A 19088-nucleotide genomic window follows, 5' to 3' on the forward strand; every position below is an offset into this window, starting at 1 on the left:
TGTTTCTACTAAATAAGTGCTTTTTTAAAATGTAATAATTACAGATTTTCAATACTTCCATCTATTAATGTATTGTTTTGCATGCAGTGAGATAGAATGGATGATATAATCTAACTTCGACACATTGTATGTACCAGACAAATTACGCTTGTTGCTATCTCTTATATAAAATTGAAATGAAAATGTATTTTTGTAGCAATTTTGTGCAGCGTATTTAAATGAAAAGACTTTATTATTGACAATACGGGAATCTGAATATAAGATACAATTTTGTAATGACAATCGTCCCCATGTATTCTATAAACTTATCCATACAAAACTTGTTCATGAGGTAGGAATGCAACTTTTTCGTATGAGTGTCTTGTAAATACTTTTGCAGCCCTTTCTATGCTGTATAATGCAGGTAGTTTAGAGCCGAAATTTGGATCTGCGAGCTTTAATCCTTGTATAACATTAACGTTTGTATGACATATCACACTATTTAAACTGAAGCGTTCTTACTCTGATTCATACTAAAGCACTGCTCATTAGCATCCACTAAGTTGTTAATTCTTCTACTTCTATGTTCAAAGTATTTAAAAGATTATCCATATTAAAATAAATTAAGGTTATTAAACATGTTCAAAGGTTTTCGATAATGCTTTATTAATATTTTGTGCATTATTAAATTTTCTGAATAGCCATCCAAATACTCCGATGGCAAACAATCAAGTCAACGTATATTTAATGTCACATCTTTTTTTATTACGAAAAGTACCTAATCATAATATCAATACAAGAAAGCTTTTCTTTAATTAAGTGATTGTACTAATACTGTACCGTTCACAAATATCTTTCAGTTCCTAATCTTAATTTCCTTGACCACATCTGATGTAACAGCTTTCTGTTCAACATCATATGTTATGGTAGTGCATATTGTTTTTCAGTTATACAATCATTTATGATACTAAAATCTCGCGGATTTTGTAAACTAATAATACACACAATATTTCCTGTTTTCTGATGCTAGGCAAACGGCTACATAAAAGAAGCTGTATCGTTCTGTTGTGCTTTTAAAATCTCAGTCTGTTTTCATGTTGGGTTATTTATTTTGTACATTTGGCATGCTTTACTCAACTTGGTCTATCGTCTGTTCTGCGAGGCCTTCTGAAAGAAGTAAAAAAAATTCTACCCCGAAACGGTATCTTCCTAAACCTGCATGCTTCTTGGGACCTCACTCTTTTTATTTTCTGATCCATGTCAGAATAAATCGTGACTTTACGTTCTCTAACTTCTTTTATTTCCGCAAATATATTACGGAATGTTGTGCTTATCCTTATTCACTTTCCCATTCACTACAACTTCCTAATATCCAATTTGTATGAACATGTTTGACAGCATTTCAGCCTTCTTTATCCCCACTGGAGGACTCCAACATCTCGCTACCTGTTTTCTCATTTTCCAAGCTAGGATCCCCAGTGTTAGGATCAAAATCCCAAGCTAATACAGCAGGCCCCGAGATAAAATAAACATCGAAAATCAGTTTAGAAAAATGAAGATCAATCAAACTGTAACTGAAACTTTTATTAAACTTGTAATTACTCTTATATAAGAAGATGCTGATGAAGTAGACGGTAGTGATCAAATAGTTAATTAAAACAGGGATAAAATATGTTTTAATCACTAAGAGGACATGTAATGATACAACAAAATATATGTGACCAGGTCGACATAGAGGGTACAGTAGATGTTTACAAGCACAAATTGATATAACAATATAAAGACAAAAGATCACTAGGATGAAAAAAATGTGTTTTCCAACACGTGTTCATTATTATTTTCTTTTATTATAAATGGCGTAATTTTGATGCGTTTGAACACAAACAATAGCGTATCACTTGGTGGTAAAAGGTATAATAATTGTAATAAATGTGTATTAAAATTAAAAGTTATAACAAAATTCGATCTTCAAAAGTAAAATATGTTGTTCAAATGTGAAAGAATATTTTCTTTAAAATCTAGTTCAATTCAAGGCTGGGTGGTGCGCGTCCAGAACAGCAAAGATAGCTTCTCTAATTATTTCGCTGTAGTGTTGACTATTTGGATGAATAAACGTGCCAATTGAACACAACATCCTAATGGGAATAATAGTTTTATCCAAGAAGAAAATATACAAGTAATTATCTGCATTTGGAAACCTTACAAAGATGGAGGTCGGTGAACGAACCATGCGTCATCTGTCAGGATATAGATATTCTGTCAATTCATAGGTATTGAAAATACCCTAGGGTTCCATTGCTGTTTTGTGTATATTGTGTATGTTTTACATAAGTGAATTTAATTCCAAACGTAGATAATCGATAATGCTCAACGATGTTTTACTCAACACTTGATGCAACTTTGCTTTGATGAAACGTTTTGCGATGGCCATGACCATGAACAAATGAATTGATTTCAAAATAAATTTAAAAAAAACAGGTTAATTCACAAACAAATTAAAACTGATATCTGAGTATACCATTCACGTTGCATCTTAATACGAGTTGTTCTCCATTAGACGTTTAAAAGTTTCAATTTGAACAAATATAACTCAAGTGTGGTAAAATTGATTTGATATGAAATAAATTCAGTAAGTCCGGAATAATACTGTCACAATTGTAACAGTTTATCCAATAGTAGATTTGTTTTATTAATAATTATTTACTAATCAATATTTATTATGGGAATATAATGATTTTTCATTACAAAACTCCATTGTAGGTGCTCTTTTCACACCATTATTATACATAATTATCAAAAGTAACAAACACGTCATATGCGATGCAAATCAGCTTTTTCTACCTAAAATTCCAATTTACATTATGTATAAAATATCGTTAAGGGAATTCTAATATCAAAGTCATATCCATCCTATTGCCTTGTGAATTTCCTGGGATGTATTATCATAGGAAGCTCTTGTTATGACACAGAATATGCTCTAGTCATAAAAGAATTAACTACATCTTATTTTTTCAGATTGCGATTCCAAGTACATTACTCTGTTCTCCTTCCACTTGAAGATGGAGGTAAGCAGAGAGAATGTGATGAATAATATTTCAATTGTTATGTCAGAAACACTAAACATTCGATTGCTGTATACAGTGCTACGTTTCAAGACATACATAAATGCAATATTTTTATGTCAAGGTTTACCATATATTGGTGCAACATCTCCCCTAGCTGTGATTTGGAATGAAAGCTGTTGTGCTGCAAATAAGTATGAAATAATTATAGGTGTTGGATAGGTGGCAGGAAAGAATGGAGTATTAGTACTTTGAATCCATATCCATATGTATGTATGTATGTATGTATGCATGTATGCATGTATGCCCCTGTTGTTAAATTAATGACATTTACTACGAACATTTGATATTTATGATTGAAGCACGTAAATAGACAAATGTATAGGCAGTATAATTGCTTCTAGGAACAGTATAGATCCTTCTATATTTCTGTTTAACATATCAGAAGTTTGAAAGGTAAATATTCGTGCCGACTATTGGCCTGGTCATATATACATCTCAGCATCTTTAGATTATTTAATGTCTTGCCATCAATGGAATTATATCAAACTTACACTACCAATGTTCCTTATATAAGAAAAGAACGACACATTGTGTAAGTTTCATTTGATAGTCATTATTACAACTGTTTCGAAACCTCTAATTTTTTTTGTATCTTCCCGCCTTATCCTTTTTCTTCGGTTCTTGTATTTACCTTTAATACTATTCTAAATTCTGTTTAAACCATTTCCGTTGAATTTCCTGGGAACCTCTAATTTAATTGTCTCTTCCAATACCGACTCATTGTTGGATACACCCTATTGCTATTCTTCGGTTCCTTTGTCTACGGGTAATACTATTCTGATTTGTATTTACACCATTTTGGCTGATTTTCCGGAGTAAAACAATTTTTGAAGATACGATGTTGACAGTGAACATGTACTCAGTGAAAATAAATGGAATAATTTACCACGCTTAGCAATAACGATTGATACCATCTATAGTCCACCGTGGCTAAAGCGATTCTTCTATGCATACATATCATTATTATTTCCATACGCACTTACCTCCAAGTTCTTTTTTATTGAAGCTATTTAGCACCTGCTGAACGGTGTTGAATGCCCATATGTAAATATTTAAATCCAGTTTTGGGAATGGTATAAGCTCAACTTTACTGACTCTCGAAAGATTTCCCACATGTTCATTCATTAAAGCTTTAAGCTCACATATTTCTTAGTTGGTGAAATAAGTCACCTTTCTTTAGTAAAATTATATCTACATGAACGCATATATGAAACCATACATTTATTCTGATATCCAAATGTACACAAATATTATGTCCAAATTAGTTTGCAACTGATATGGACCAAACTAAAGCACTTAATCTTCATTCATATATCGGTGTTGAAAAACAGAATCATCACTGACGATATCCATCACTGACGATATCCATAACTTGATCAGAAAGATCCAAATGTGAAGCTTTCAGCTGTATATCCTCCTAAACTGGAACTATGGCTGATTGTGTGTAATATCTCTCAAATATCCTCGATTTATTCTTGTGGAGACTGGAAATAGAAAAATAATTTTGTCCAGGGTCATAAAATCATCATGAGTATATATCTAAAATTGCTTATCCGAATTGTTGCTGCAATTTAAATGTCATCGGTTAAGTTACAACAAATGTTTACTGCAAATTTAAATGTCATCGGTTTATACGAACCTGTAATGAGTACAACGTCCAGGATATCATTGGTAAATATCCCTTAATTACCTTTACACATTTATATTAATGTAAATTTAGTTCTAAAGTTTTCCTAAATCCCTTTCAAAAGGTTATGACTTATGTATGAAGTTAAAACAAAACGATCTTTCAGTTATTATTCCAAAAGAGCACAAACAATTTGGATTTATGTTGTTGTTGTTGTTCTAGGGTTTAACGCCATTTTTCAGCACAAGATAAGCTATACATGGCGGCCAGTATAACTGGTGGATGAAGAACCCTGGACAACCCAGGGAAGAACCACCGACCCACGAGAAGCTACTGGCAGGCTTTCCCACGTACCCACGCTAGCCGAGCCTTGGACTCGAACCCACGCAGACAGAGGTGAGATGGCAGTGATCCGGAACGATGAGCACTTTAGACCATTCGGCCACTCGCAATTTGGATTTAAATGTTGTTTTAAATATCATTGATATATATATATATATATATATATATATATATATATATATATATATATATATATATATATATAGATAGATAGATAGATAGATAGATAGATAGATAGATAGATAGATAGATAACTGTGGCCTCCATCTGCGGAGGTGTCACTACGGCGCTGAGGGTGTTGTTACATCGCTAGGAAGCGGAGAGGTACATGGTTTGAACTGCAAGACGAGGTCAGAGACTGTAGCCATGTTTGGCTTGTTTGGAACGCACAGAAACAATTTGATTACATCACCTTTCGTTCCCTCTGCTGGTTTGACAAATTGATAACTAGCACGCTAAACGTTTCAATCTCTGGTTTTTAACAATATGTAGCCTACGTATATCGCGAATGAATGTTCAGTTTTGCAATAATGTTATATGTTATCAGCTACGTTTTGCCTCAGCATATTTGACGATACGTACTGTTTTAAATGTCGCTTACCTAGCGTGACGTATAGCTGGGAATTCTGATATTTTTTTTTCTTCTACAACATAAAGCACAGTATTACGTAGTTAGAATGAAAATCAGTATTTGTGAATAACGCTCTATGTTATACTAATGTAAATAGACTATTACAATTTACAATTGACCCTTGTATGTGTGTACGAGTGCATCAATCAACAACTGTCAATAAATAATGTGTTATTCAATAAAACATTTAATGAGTGTGAAATCTAACACACATTCACATTGTTTAGACTTGATGCAATGAATGAGTATTACATCAATAAACAACTAAATTGAAGCTAACTTAAAACGGAACATGTCAAGATTTCTATGTTTATAAAACTGTATCTTAAATTCTATTCTTCTCACCCAGAGACTATAACATGTCTACACCCGATTGTCTCATAATGTCTACACAGGACATATGTATGGCCTTACACAGAATAATACTGGTATCCACAGAACGAAATTATGCCAGCCAGCTAAAGGTTAAATATTGCACCCACAGAGGAAAGAATTTACATTTTATCTCGGGACTGGAAGGTATCTGTCCACATAGGATAGACATCTGCATCCACGGAGGAAACAAATGTATGTCAACACAGGACTGAACGATACCACTTACTAGGTTGTCCAGGTCAACAGTAAAACATCTAAACTGTCCAGCTTTACATAATTTTACCCTGATAACCAGTCTAGATAGCCAACTACAAATACCCAATTTATTTTAACTAGGTACTAATTCATGATGATTCATACACTAATTCATAGCCTTAATATAATTCATATGTAATTCTTTCGTTACAATCACATAGTAGTTCATTTCTCGACTGACAAATGTGTGCAATATAAATCTGAATGTTACATTCGGGTTCAAAGGACACACAAACACCAAGTAAGGGTCCTACAACTTTATGTAAAATAAAGCTAAAATCTTCACCTAAACTAGAAAAACCAACATATCTTACAGTACCAAGCACAACTAAAAACTGCCAGCTCTACCACTCTGCTCTTGTTTTAGTAAGAGTTAGAGATAAGGGATCTTAATTAAATTAACATTTGTGCTTTATCCAGGCTCGGAAAGCCATGGGAAGATAAAAAATAGCACTGAACCTGTTTACAGTCTCTGGTATCAAATATCCAGAATGCTGGGAATAATGTTCTGGAGTCACTACTAACAATTAGAATCTGATACAGGCACGTATAACAGTGGCATTACAAAGAATAACTTCAACACACTCGAGGTATTAGCTATACATGAAACAATATCTTGCAGTCTATACAATCTTATAAACTTTCATGTGCAACGATACCTCTTCAGCACTGAACTTGTCTTAATATAGGACTTCAAATCGCAAGAAAGCAAACTTAGTACTAAATAATATTTCTCCTAGAATGCTTATCCAATCACTAAACATTATAGATATAAGCCTGCTACTTCGCGAATCCAGCCCTACTAAAAGATGAAAACCGTCTTGTCCTGTCCGTTTTAGGATAGACAAAGGGGGTAACACTCCCTTTGATACCAACCGGTGCTACCAGGTTTTAGGTCAGCGAGACACGAACGCAAATGAAGTCGGGTTCAAACTTAAAAATTGGCTTTCTCCTTCGAATACGTTCCCCAATCACATTACATTAGCAGAATAAGTAAGCGGAGGATGGGATGCTGAGCATCCGACCTCTTCGTCGGGTATCCTTCTGCGGCTGAGTGGCTGGATTCCCCATGTGAAAGATAATCCATTCTCTTAATGGCACAAGCAACACAGTCCGGGATCCCTTGACCTGAGACTGTTATATATGGTTGTCAAGAAGTTTAAATCTTCTCTTAAGCAAAGATTTTCACTGGCGAATCCAGCGAAGTTTACAGGCTGTATTTATTGATGAAGTTGGGTCAGGTGGCCATCTGTTTTGTTGCCACCTGCCATACCAGATCCATAGTTTGTCCCTGCAACGCTAAATGACCGATGTAAAAACTGGATGAAAGATGACTCTGCTTGACAGCCAACATCTTCTGCAGTATATCGGATCACAACGTTACGATCGAATGCGAGGCTAGCAGAGATGGTTCTAATCTAATAAACTGTTCTCTTCATCAAGCTTATACCCCACTTCACCACGAAGCTAGGGCTTGAGAGGTGATGTCCTGTTTTCCGGCCTTCACCGGGAGGCAGAGGTGTTTGCGCGTACCACGACTTGTCTCTGTGTGTCTGAAGTTGAGCTTTTGGGCGCGGACAGGATATTGCATGGCTGCTGTATTCGATTTTTATATGGAAAATAGGGGACGGATTTCAAATCGGTTTTTTTTGCTATAAATTCTGGCTGTACTGAAATTACTACCGAACCGTCTGTTCTCAGTCCACAGAAAGGGCATGTAGCTCACGGACCATGCATGTTGCAGCTAAATCTATAAGGAAACATGTCCTGCATGATAGAAACTTTAGCACATTATGGGCTAATGACTCGAACTTGCTTGCGTTGAGTCATGTTAGAACCCAGGGCAAGATCCATTTGTGTGGGAAGAGGACGATCCAGTAAGCAGGAAATCGCAAGAGATGGCCGCCCACTGTTATGCTGTCAACAGGAGCTGGGTGTGTGTGTCACTATTTGCGGTTAGGAGGCTGGAAGGTGCATGAAGTCTATTTCTTCCCGCCTCCGTACGAGCGCCTTCTATGTCAAGTAGGCTGTGGCGTCTTGGTACTGGGCTTGGATCGGTATTGGGGTACATCAGGCTGGTAGTAACCCCTGTCTCTGGGCCACTGAGCATTCGTTCGCAAAGGTCCACGCGTTGACCACAGTGTGGTGAGCTGCTCGATTAAATACCCTAACGATCATGGCTATCGCCTCCCACGTGTGGTTGTTATTCGATCGATCCTCAAGTCAGAATATTGCCTTTGTGGCCAAATCTAGCATGGAGGATGTCGCCATTATGTTCCGAACCAGCTTCGATGTGGCCACATAAAAGAGACTGTATCGTTCTTATACATTTTGTACTTATACATTTTGTAAAACAATGGATCTGACACGTGGACGGCTTCCAAAGTCTTGTCAAAAGTTCCGTACTGAAGGCTGATGATGATACCAGCGAGAGGAGAAGAACACCTTGAAGTTATATATGTTGCCACTCCGACCTGTAAGCAGGTCGTTAATCTCTTTTGTCTTCGCCGATCGGAGAAGGAGCCGAAAATACACCATCTCCTCCTTTACACCAATATCAGCCGAGGCCTTGACTTTGTAGTCTGGTAAAGTGTGAGTGGGTTTAGGACGTTTAGAAATGGCTAACACCCAAAACATTTCCTCGATAGATGCATGAAAGCTGAATTTAGTCCACTCCTTATTCGGATCGGAAGATTTCTAGGTGACTCATTACTGTCAAAGTGCATCGGGACCTCTTGAAGCTCTGCAGGGTTTCATCAGTAACTCCGTTCGGTTCTATTTGGCAAAGTTACGAGCTCTCCCTTGAGGGTAGTAATCGTAAGTCCCGCATCGCCGGGGCTGCCTTATGGTTTAAACGGTGTGTGGATACCCGGAGGCTGGCGGTATACAAGTCGGTCCGGCAAAGTCCTGTTCCGCCCGCTCCAAAGTCCAGGCTGAACGAACCGATTTCTCATCGAAATCACCGGTATAGTATTGACATTTTGTAGGGTGCTCAGCCAGACGGATGTATATATTACTAAGATCCCCTTAAAAACTGTTTCTTTGAACCATTTTGACGATAAGGCTGATAGATTGGCACTATTAATATTTGGACCCTACCGATCCGGCATTAACCCCATGCGTACGCACTTACAAACCCGATCGCTATGCTCAGGAATGCGGACTTGGTGGGTGGGGGGCTTACGCCTTTTTGGATGACTCAAATTGGGGGAATATTCCTACAATGCGTGCCTTTGGAAGCAAATGATGGAAAGACGGAAAAGATTTGCCCAGATTGAAGGGGTTGCGTCGTGGTCTTCTTTCCTATGCGACGCATCTGATCTAACAACGGTAGTTCCCTTCCTGAATCCTCTCCATCCACTGACGTTGCTGTCTTTGTGGGTGCCGTCCGACAACCTTTAAAGACGGATACCCAAGCGTCACACACAAGGCTTGCCACAGCGACGGATTCGTGATTTAGGCTGGAAGGTCGGTGTAATCCTCTTGTGATTTTGACAGCCATTCTTTACCGTTTACGGCTCTAAAGGTATGATAGCGTTATTCGAGGAATTATTTGGTTTTATTGATATCATTCTTATACAACATAGGGACTGATTTTCAAGTCACTTTTGTAAATGTTGCTTGGAATTCATAACAAAATATCCGTTTTGTCACTCTTCCTTTGCCTTATGTGTATCAGCATTTTATGAACTCCTAGGTTTAGTCTAAGTCCATTATTAAATGTTTCAATCAACAAATTTGCAGACAGCTTTGAAAAACGTGGCAAAAGAAAACACTTAATATTGAATATTATTTGAAATAAGCAAAATCGTCCTTTAAAATACCGATTTAAGTTAATGTTCGTTCATACTCGTTTGAAAAAGATGCTGCTGTTGAAACCGATTTTTGATAATTATCCCTACAACACTCTGCAAAACAGAACAACTGACTTGGTTGTCCATTACAGTTTTTCTTTATTTATTTTCTTTTCTTAAGTAAGGTCGAAATGATCTGAGAATATGTGATACATGCATAATTTGTCTTAATTTTCCAATGATCAATATGGGACTACCTGGATAGATGGACATGAGTCGTAGTATGAACGTGAAACGTCTAATATTGTGCGTTGAACACAGATTGATTGCGCCACTGCACATCACGAGCATGTTAAGTTACGGTACTGGTTATAGTCACGGGACACCCATAGCTCTGCATCTTAAGTGTGTATGTGGTTCAGTTCGTTAGTACCGGTCTTATTAAATAACACAGATAATATAACATTTACAAAATCGCTACTTTCATTACTTTTCTGTGTCCTTATTTAAGACCAATTATTTATTAGAGCAAAGTCTTTACTTTGGATTATTTTACTGATCATATAATCTTATAATCTATGTTAGCAATATTTGTTTCAAACGTATGTTCTAATCATTTCAGACATTAAACAGGTGTGGGTGCTTGCGCATCATCGAGGCACAGGAAAATATTCTCCATTATCTTAATAGCAAAGGTCATGGTATGATCGCTGAGCAGAAGCAAAGGGATGTAGATTTCCTCAGAAGCATATTTCCCATTCCTTATTCTGACAGTTGGGAAGATGTACGTTTTTTGTGCTAATCATATATCTTCATAAACTAAAAACGATATACATTCTTGTCATAATGTTGGATAAATGTTGGACAATGATACAGCGAATATTTTATGTTACAATCGAAATGTACATTATGTACTGGATATTTTCAATATATGTTGTACAATCTAATGCAATTCATTATAACTCACTAGTTTGATGTTTATGTTATAATTAATTTTGAATCTCTCAATACTGCCATGTAATATTTGACTGGCTCTTCTTTCCTTCTATAGGCAGTAAATTTTCCTTCCAGGTGTATATATCCACTTTCCGTCGCCTATCTGCAGAATAGTTTTAATCCGAACGAAAACAAAAAGTTCTCTTTTTTAATCAATTCGAAAAGATAGAAAAAGGATTGAAATGAATACGAAAACATCCAAATTAACAAATGTAAAGAATAATAAATTAAATAAAAACCAACTATTAATGTGCTATATGTAATGTTTAAAGCTTTCAACAATGTGTGAGTGTGTGTGTGTGTGTGATTTGGATTTTGAACGTAGCTTTAACAATTTTTCAGTCATATTGCTACGATGTCTGCAGTGTGATAGTTTATAGTGACGTCTAGCACTGGGGCATCATGCCACATACACGTATAATGATGTTGCTGAGCGCCAAGCGAGGCAACTGTTAGTACCATTTTTGTAAGTCTTTGGTATGACTCGGCCAGGGTTCGAACTCGCGACCTCCCGCATCCGAGGCGGACGCTCTAACCACTAGGCCACCGAGGCGTTCCTTTTAACAATAACATTTTTTACAGCTAAAATATGAATATAACATTTGAAATTAATATTTCCTTAAATCAAGCAAAACTTGGCAATGTGATTGTCGGGGCCCCGAGTGGCCGAGTGGTCTAAAGCGCTCTCAGTTACGGATCACTGCCAGCTCACCTCTGTCTGCGCTGGTTCGATTCTCGGATTCAGCCAATGTGGGTATGTGAGAAAGCTTGCCATTAGCTTCTCGTGGGTCGGTGGTTCTTTCCGGGGTTTTCCAGGGTTCTTCCTCCACTAATAATACTGGCCGCCATGTATAGCCTATCATGTGCTGAAAAATGGCGTTAAACCCAACAACAACAACAACAACAGCAATCTGATTGTCAAATGAAACCTCCTGATTTATTGTTTTCTTTACCTTTTTTGTGTATAGTGTATAGGCTGAACAATATTCCAATTTTAAGAAACAAATAACCAGAAATCTACGTAATTGGTTTAAATGTGCTTAATGTTTATATAAATTCATCTTATCTTTTGTCTCCTTTAAATATCTTTACAGAATGGTAATGCAATTGAGATGTACATCAGATATTTAACCGTACTGGTACAATACCTGCATTCCCATGGTTGGAGCGAGACAGATCTTGCGCGTGTATTGCTACACGACAACATGGAGCTAATTAGACGACCAATTGAAGACGTATCCATAACAATTGGGGATTCCAAGCTGCTCGAAATGTTTCTTGACTAAACATTTTCATTCTGCAAGGTTTCCATCATTAAGTTTTTAATTCGAATAAAAATTCATTTATCACGTGTGCAACGATGACCATTACTGCACATAAAACCAAAACAATGTTTTTCATGTGTCAGGTTCATTATAACCTCGCAGTGGAGTAAATATTTTGGCTAATTCAACAATCCTTATCATTCATGCACGAATGGTTAGTTCCTAAAACAATACGTTGTTTGGAAGAAGAAAACGCTTTACATAATAATCGTGAATTTGCGTTGTATGTTAATGTTAATGTTGACTTGGAAAAAATGACAAGAATTATATCTTAATTTTAATGTGATGAAAGGTCACTTTACGTAAAATCGTTCCTATCCCTTTAATCCTATCCATAGGACCAAGAAGAAAAACTGGACGTCTATGTACACTTTACAGGAAATTGGCATATTTTAGTCCAATGGTCATGTTGACCTATCGTGCGACACCACTAACACGAATGCCACCAATATCACTACCCCGCCAGAATATGTCTCTCTCTCTCTTCTCTCTCTCTCGCTCTCTCTCTCTCTCTTGGAATGTAAATTTGGAAATTTATTTAGTTTATTCACAACTTCAAAGAGCGTCCAAAATATCACAAATCATTTGGCTACATAATGAAAGTTTAAAAAAATAGTACAGTAAATACATTTCAAATATTTTCTATTATGCTAATGTGGTATAGTCTCTTGAAATTACTATAGCCATTTGTATGTATTTGTGTTGGAACAGTTAAAACAATATCGTTGGTTCTATAAAAACATACAATGGACTATATTTCTAGAAAGAAATAAAACCAGATAAATTACTTCGCTATCGAGAAGGAATGAATTGATTTGATATTGACTTTGCAAAAAGTTCAAGTATATTATACTTCATCTATGTCTCAGGTTATTGTATTCAGGGATCGCAACCTCTTACTTTCATTAATAGAAAGAAAACTAAACAACAGCGATTGTTGAGGTAGAGTCTGATGTAGCCAATAAAAACATCACTGATACTGGGCACATCATGGGTAAAGATACTATGATTGCAGATGCACTTTTAATTGCATAGAAGTACCATATTGGTTTATTTTCTCTATATTTTGTATCATGTATAAAATGACTTCCTTTAATTATATACGTATATGACTAACATGTCAAACAAAGCTTTATTGTATAGACCATTATTTGTCTTTATGAGAGGAGTTGATATGCCTATGTATTATTGTGTGTTTGACAATTTCCCATGATTGTAAATTGTAAGAGTCCTTTGTAAACAACTTTTGTCCATGAGTGTAGATTACACGTTAAGATAATGATCTTTTGTTAACAACTAAGCTCTAAGTAAAGCGACCTGACATTATTTACAAACTTGAGTGGAATATCATTTCTAAATGACCTAAGTTCAGAATATTTTGTTCTGTCATATGCCAGGTCACAGACTGTACATATGGAAGTGCATGTAAACAGTTATTCATTCCCTATTTTAATATCAATGAATGTGGAATAACTTTTAATTTTATGGGAATTATATATTTAAATTATTAACTGGAATAACTAGGTGCTGATTTAAATTTTTGAGTAAAACGCTATGTAAGGATTATTTGAAATTATTCAAAGACCTTACAGGAATATGTTCCGACTCTATTAAATTAATTATTATTAAATTAATTAACAGACAAGAGCGAAAACCAGAAAGCGTTGCAAAATTGAACAAGCGTTTTATTTCCATTAAATCATAAAAATGAAAATTTGAAAAAACTTCCAGTGTTGCAAATTTAGTCTCAAATAGTCCTACAAGTTCTGTGAAAGTTCCAACGTGTTCCGAATATTTTATAGTGATGTTCCGAATGAATTCTAACCTTGAAAGTGATGATGTACCAATAGCCTGGAATAGATCTAACGTGCAAGCAATATTGATAAATGTTAGTGACATAAGTCAAAATATCTCTAAATTAATTCACAACAATCCCAAAATAGTGATTTAGCGCGAACTATTACTAAGCACTTTGCAATTCCAGTGAATAATTTCAAGAAATAAGCTCTCTAATATTATGAATGAAAAGAATGGAAAATGATTGTACTAAGATTAGTGTTAAGATATGGAATGAGTAATTCTTATTTTGAAAAACCTTAATCTAATAAATTGAGACAATAATAGAACCCGGATGCGGGCCATTTCCCCATGGACTTCATTTCTAGAACATTCTAAATTGTAAATATGTTGAGTGTGTATGATTTTCAAAAATCGGTCATATTGCTATGTCTGAAGTGTAGCAGTTTATAGTGATGTCTATCACTGGGGCATCATGCCACAGACATGTAGCATCTTGTCCCATCCAGTCACATTATACTGATACCAGGCCGACCAGAGTCTGTTACATAACATGTTTTAAGGCACTTCTCAAGGTGAAGGCATAAACTCTACTGGTGATATATGGTGCCCTATCAAATTGTCAAATGAGCATGTATATATTGGTTTAGCTTTTAAATTGAAAATATTATCTGAACGCCTTTTCCATGGGAAAAGTAATTATAAACAAGGTAAACAATGTCTGGTGTTTTACTAAACTTTATTAAAGAATATCATATATCTTGACGAAGCAAATATGATTACTTGACAAAGCAAAATAAAACTAGGGTGTCAACGCGTGAGAGTGGATGCTGATCAAATCAATTTATACGATAATAAAAGTCTAAGTACTGCTGTCACGGAAGTGGTGAACTAGTTTTTATACATAGCAGTTTACTCTCCTTGACGGAACAGTTTTATAATGCAGGCTTAGAGAAGTAGATAAAACAGTTTGTAATTTGTCATGCAATGGGATCATGAGGATCATGCCAAAGTGTTAATAAGTGAAACCTTTTTGTCGTTATATCTCAAATAAATATGACAGAGGATTCACATACGTACCTGAAAAAAAGTAAATCCCATCTACCATCAATTAAATGACACAATGTTATATATGGAAATATTCTGAATAGGTCGTTATGCTTGGCTTCTTTCCAAACAGTAAATATAATTATCAACGGTTAAATGATATGTAATTTAAAAGAACAAAGTATGGCTCAGTAGGCTTAGAGTGAAATAACAGTAAATAAAATAGTAATCTGTAGGTCAAACGTGGTTCAGAGATTTTTCTCCTGGTTACATTAATACAGAAGCTGCATATTTAATTTTCAGGGCTGATGTCGCTGAAATACAATGATCGATTAAAAGACATTGCTAATGGCGTGCTATTGTTTGACTAACGCCTTTAAGCATTTTGTGACTTGCACGATCAGGCCCAGTGACTTTATTGACAGAAATGAAATTAATATTATTTTTAATTTCCTTTTCAGTAATAATAATCTCTTTTAAGGTATCAGATCATCTTTTCTAAGAGGTAAGGATGGGAAAATTACTCTCACCAATAGTGGAAACTGAATGTAAAATAATCATTTAATAAGTTAGCCTTCTTTTTCATTATTGATGCAAACCGAAACATTATTTCTTGTATGTATAAGTGGTGGAATAGAATTTGAAGTAATGATCTCATTTAAAAAGGATTTTTATATTTTCTAAAATGTTTAAGGAGTATTTCTTTCAGTCTTAAAGATGTACATCAATATTACCCATATATTTCTTTTTAGCAAATATTATCATGTTGTTTACTTTAGTTTTGATTTGTTTGAATTTGTTCCAGGCGATCCCATTATCACAATTGATGGCAGATTTGCGCCCTCTATCACTTTTTATTATGTTTCTTAATTGGCAGTCAAATAACAGTTTGTCGATTGAGCTAATTGTTACAGTTTTACAAGGAATACAAAAAGTTGAGAATTATAATAGTTTGGTTGTGAATATATCAGTTACCACATCAGTATCGCTTGGTACTATCAATAGATCTGTTTAGTCAGTTCAGATAACCAGAATATGAATGAAGACGAAGACTACTTAATAAACGTGTTGAAGATTATTTAAATAAACATATGACACGGAATATTTATTAACTGCTTTAACTATTGTATAAAAACAACACACACACACACACACACACACACACACACACACACACACATATATATATATATATATATATATATATATATATATATATATATATATATATATATATATATGTGTAGTCTGATTGATTACAAAACGGTTAGAAATTAAGCTTATGAATATATGCAAATACTCATTAAGAATTGTTGAAGGAGATTTTTTAGCACTAGACTTGTTTGCAGTACTCCATTTGTAGGATCCTATTTTCTCATTTCTACTGTAAAGTATTAATTTAGTTATATTTCTATCTACATTTGACAAGTTTAACGCAGCTGTGTGTGACTACCTACAATCAGTCTGTAGTGTAACTGATTTTCTCAAAATAATACAAATTGATCATTGAGACTATTTGTAGACTTTTCACCACTTGCATGCAGATTGATTACATTTAAAATTAACAAATCAAGCAAGAAGCTGTATATAACAATACACTCTGCTTTCTAATATATGTTCAGTATTTTTTCCATTGATTACGAATGGCGTAATTTTGAAGATTATCAACAATAGCAACAACACAAAAACATTGACTATATATTAACATATCACTAGATGGAAAAGTCCTATCAAACTCTATAGTAATAAACAATTCGATCTTGCAAGGTAAAATATTATCTCTTTTCAAATGGTAACAATCATTACCCTTATTCCTTAGAAAACCGGTTCACTTCAAGGTGAGGTGGCGGATGTCACAACAAGAGCAAAGAGGGCTTTGCTTTTTATGAGAGGTTGTATTGGCGATATTCCTGAAGGAACGTTTTATGCAACACTGCGTCCTAATGGGAAGATACTCTTAGTATAGAGGATGAATACAAAGAGCTATTCATTTGCATTGGCGAACTGACCTGAATTTCCATGGTTGAAGAGATCAAGATATAGCGCGAGTATTGATACATACACGACAATAAGAATATTTTGAGAAAACCAATTGAAGACGAATCCATAACAATTGGAGAATCCAAACTGATCGAAATGAATTTTGACTAAGCATTTTCATTGGGATTTATTCTCAAAGGTTTCCTTTGCTAAGTTTTAATTGACCGCAATATCTCTGGTTATTTGTGCACCGATGGTAAACATAGCTTCCGCTGCCGGTACACACACGAGCAATCGTTCCCACACATGAAACCAAAAAAAACTATGTACTCGGTTCGCTCTGTCTTTATGAGGCGGGTTCATTATAACATATCCTTAAAGTGAATATTTGGCGCAATCAACGATGATATTAATTAATGAACACTTGGTTCGTCCATAAAGCAATTAGTTGTCTGGAAGGAGAAAAGACTGATGATAAATTTAAGCTATATATTGAAAATAATTTAATTGTACCGTTTATTTAGAAAAAATAACAATAACAACATATTCTAACTGGAACTGATGAAAAACGTTAATGTATATAAAATCGTTTCTATCCCTTTAACCTCAACCTTATGATGAAGAGAACAAGATATGGAAGTAAATGTGCAATTCAAACGAAGTTGATATAATTAAGTCCATGGGTCATGTTGGTCTATCGTGCGATACTGGTACTACCACCGTCACCACTCACACACGATTCTTTCTCTGTCTGTCTGTCTGTCTGTCTGTCTCTCTCCTCGACATATATTATGTTTAAATGTACGCCACACAATTCTGAAAATTGGATATTTGGGACAGATTGGAAACATGTTGACTTGCTCCAACTGGAAATTTTTCTTAATGAAACAAGTGGATTATTTCGCATGGACAATACGTTTGGACATTTCTTCTGTTCACAACATCAAACGGTCTCCAATTATTGCATTCCATTTGGACACGGGATAAAGAATTTAAAAAAACAGCAAGTGTTGATAAGAGTCGAGATATTTATGCTGCATTTGAACCAGAAATTCAATTTTATTTTCAAATTCACACTCAAACAATTAACTTTGAATTCAAGGAAAATTGATCTATGAATTGCAAACTAATACATGCAACAAGTAATTACATACTTAAACCAATAAACATACTGTATGCAATTGGGGCTTCTGAGACTTGCTCTTTTACTATGACGCATAATCTTTCCTTCCTTTAAGTCCCGTGTTTACACATTCCAGACATCCTTCCAATGGACAATTTAGAACGTTAGAATACTTCTACTCCCTCCAAGTCAATAATTCCATTTCCTCAGAAAACCTTGGACCGACTAATTTTGCGATGTAAATTACTTAAAACAGTGAATTTTGCCTGGAAAACACACAACCCATAGCTTAACCAATCGAGATTTCCTTTATCTAATGGTCCACACTTTTAAGAAAACCATCGAAATCGGAATAATTGTTTGTATTCTGCCTATATTAATATTTTTCTTACATTTCATGACATTTATTTCCAAGTGGCACAAATTGTATCTATTCTGTCGTTTCCTACTACTTTTAACCCCAAGTTAATATATCTGTCTGACCCTTATCAAAACGTATTCTAATTCAAACTCTTGCCCCCGACCAGGAAGGTTAAGTCATCGCATGATAGCTAATTATCTAGGGTCTATCACAGAAGTGAAATTTAATTGTTGCGTATCACGCGAACCGAGAAAACAATTGTCTCATGTATGTGATTTTGTTTTCACAATGCCTTTTGTTACAGAGCTTTATCTTGTTAATAATTTAATCG

General features: G+C 35.1%; 1 long non-coding RNA gene across 6 annotated transcripts in view; it reads right to left on the reverse strand.

Moving 5' to 3' along the window:
• LOC149794514 (uncharacterized) overlaps positions 1 to 19088 on the reverse strand; it is a 106573-nt gene that overhangs the window by 21417 nt on the left and 66068 nt on the right. For all 6 annotated transcript variants that reach the window (XR_016423038.1, XR_016423044.1, XR_016423041.1 and 3 more), the window contains exon 2: positions 4088 to 4588. This is a non-coding gene — a long non-coding RNA (uncharacterized LOC149794514). The remainder of the gene's footprint in view (positions 1 to 4087; positions 4589 to 19088) is intronic.

This window comes from Sinohyriopsis cumingii, chromosome 8 (assembly GCF_028554795.1).
Source record: "Sinohyriopsis cumingii isolate HCF-2022 chromosome 8, ASM2855479v2, whole genome shotgun sequence".
NCBI classification, from domain to species: Eukaryota; Metazoa; Mollusca; class Bivalvia; order Unionida; family Unionidae; genus Sinohyriopsis; species Sinohyriopsis cumingii.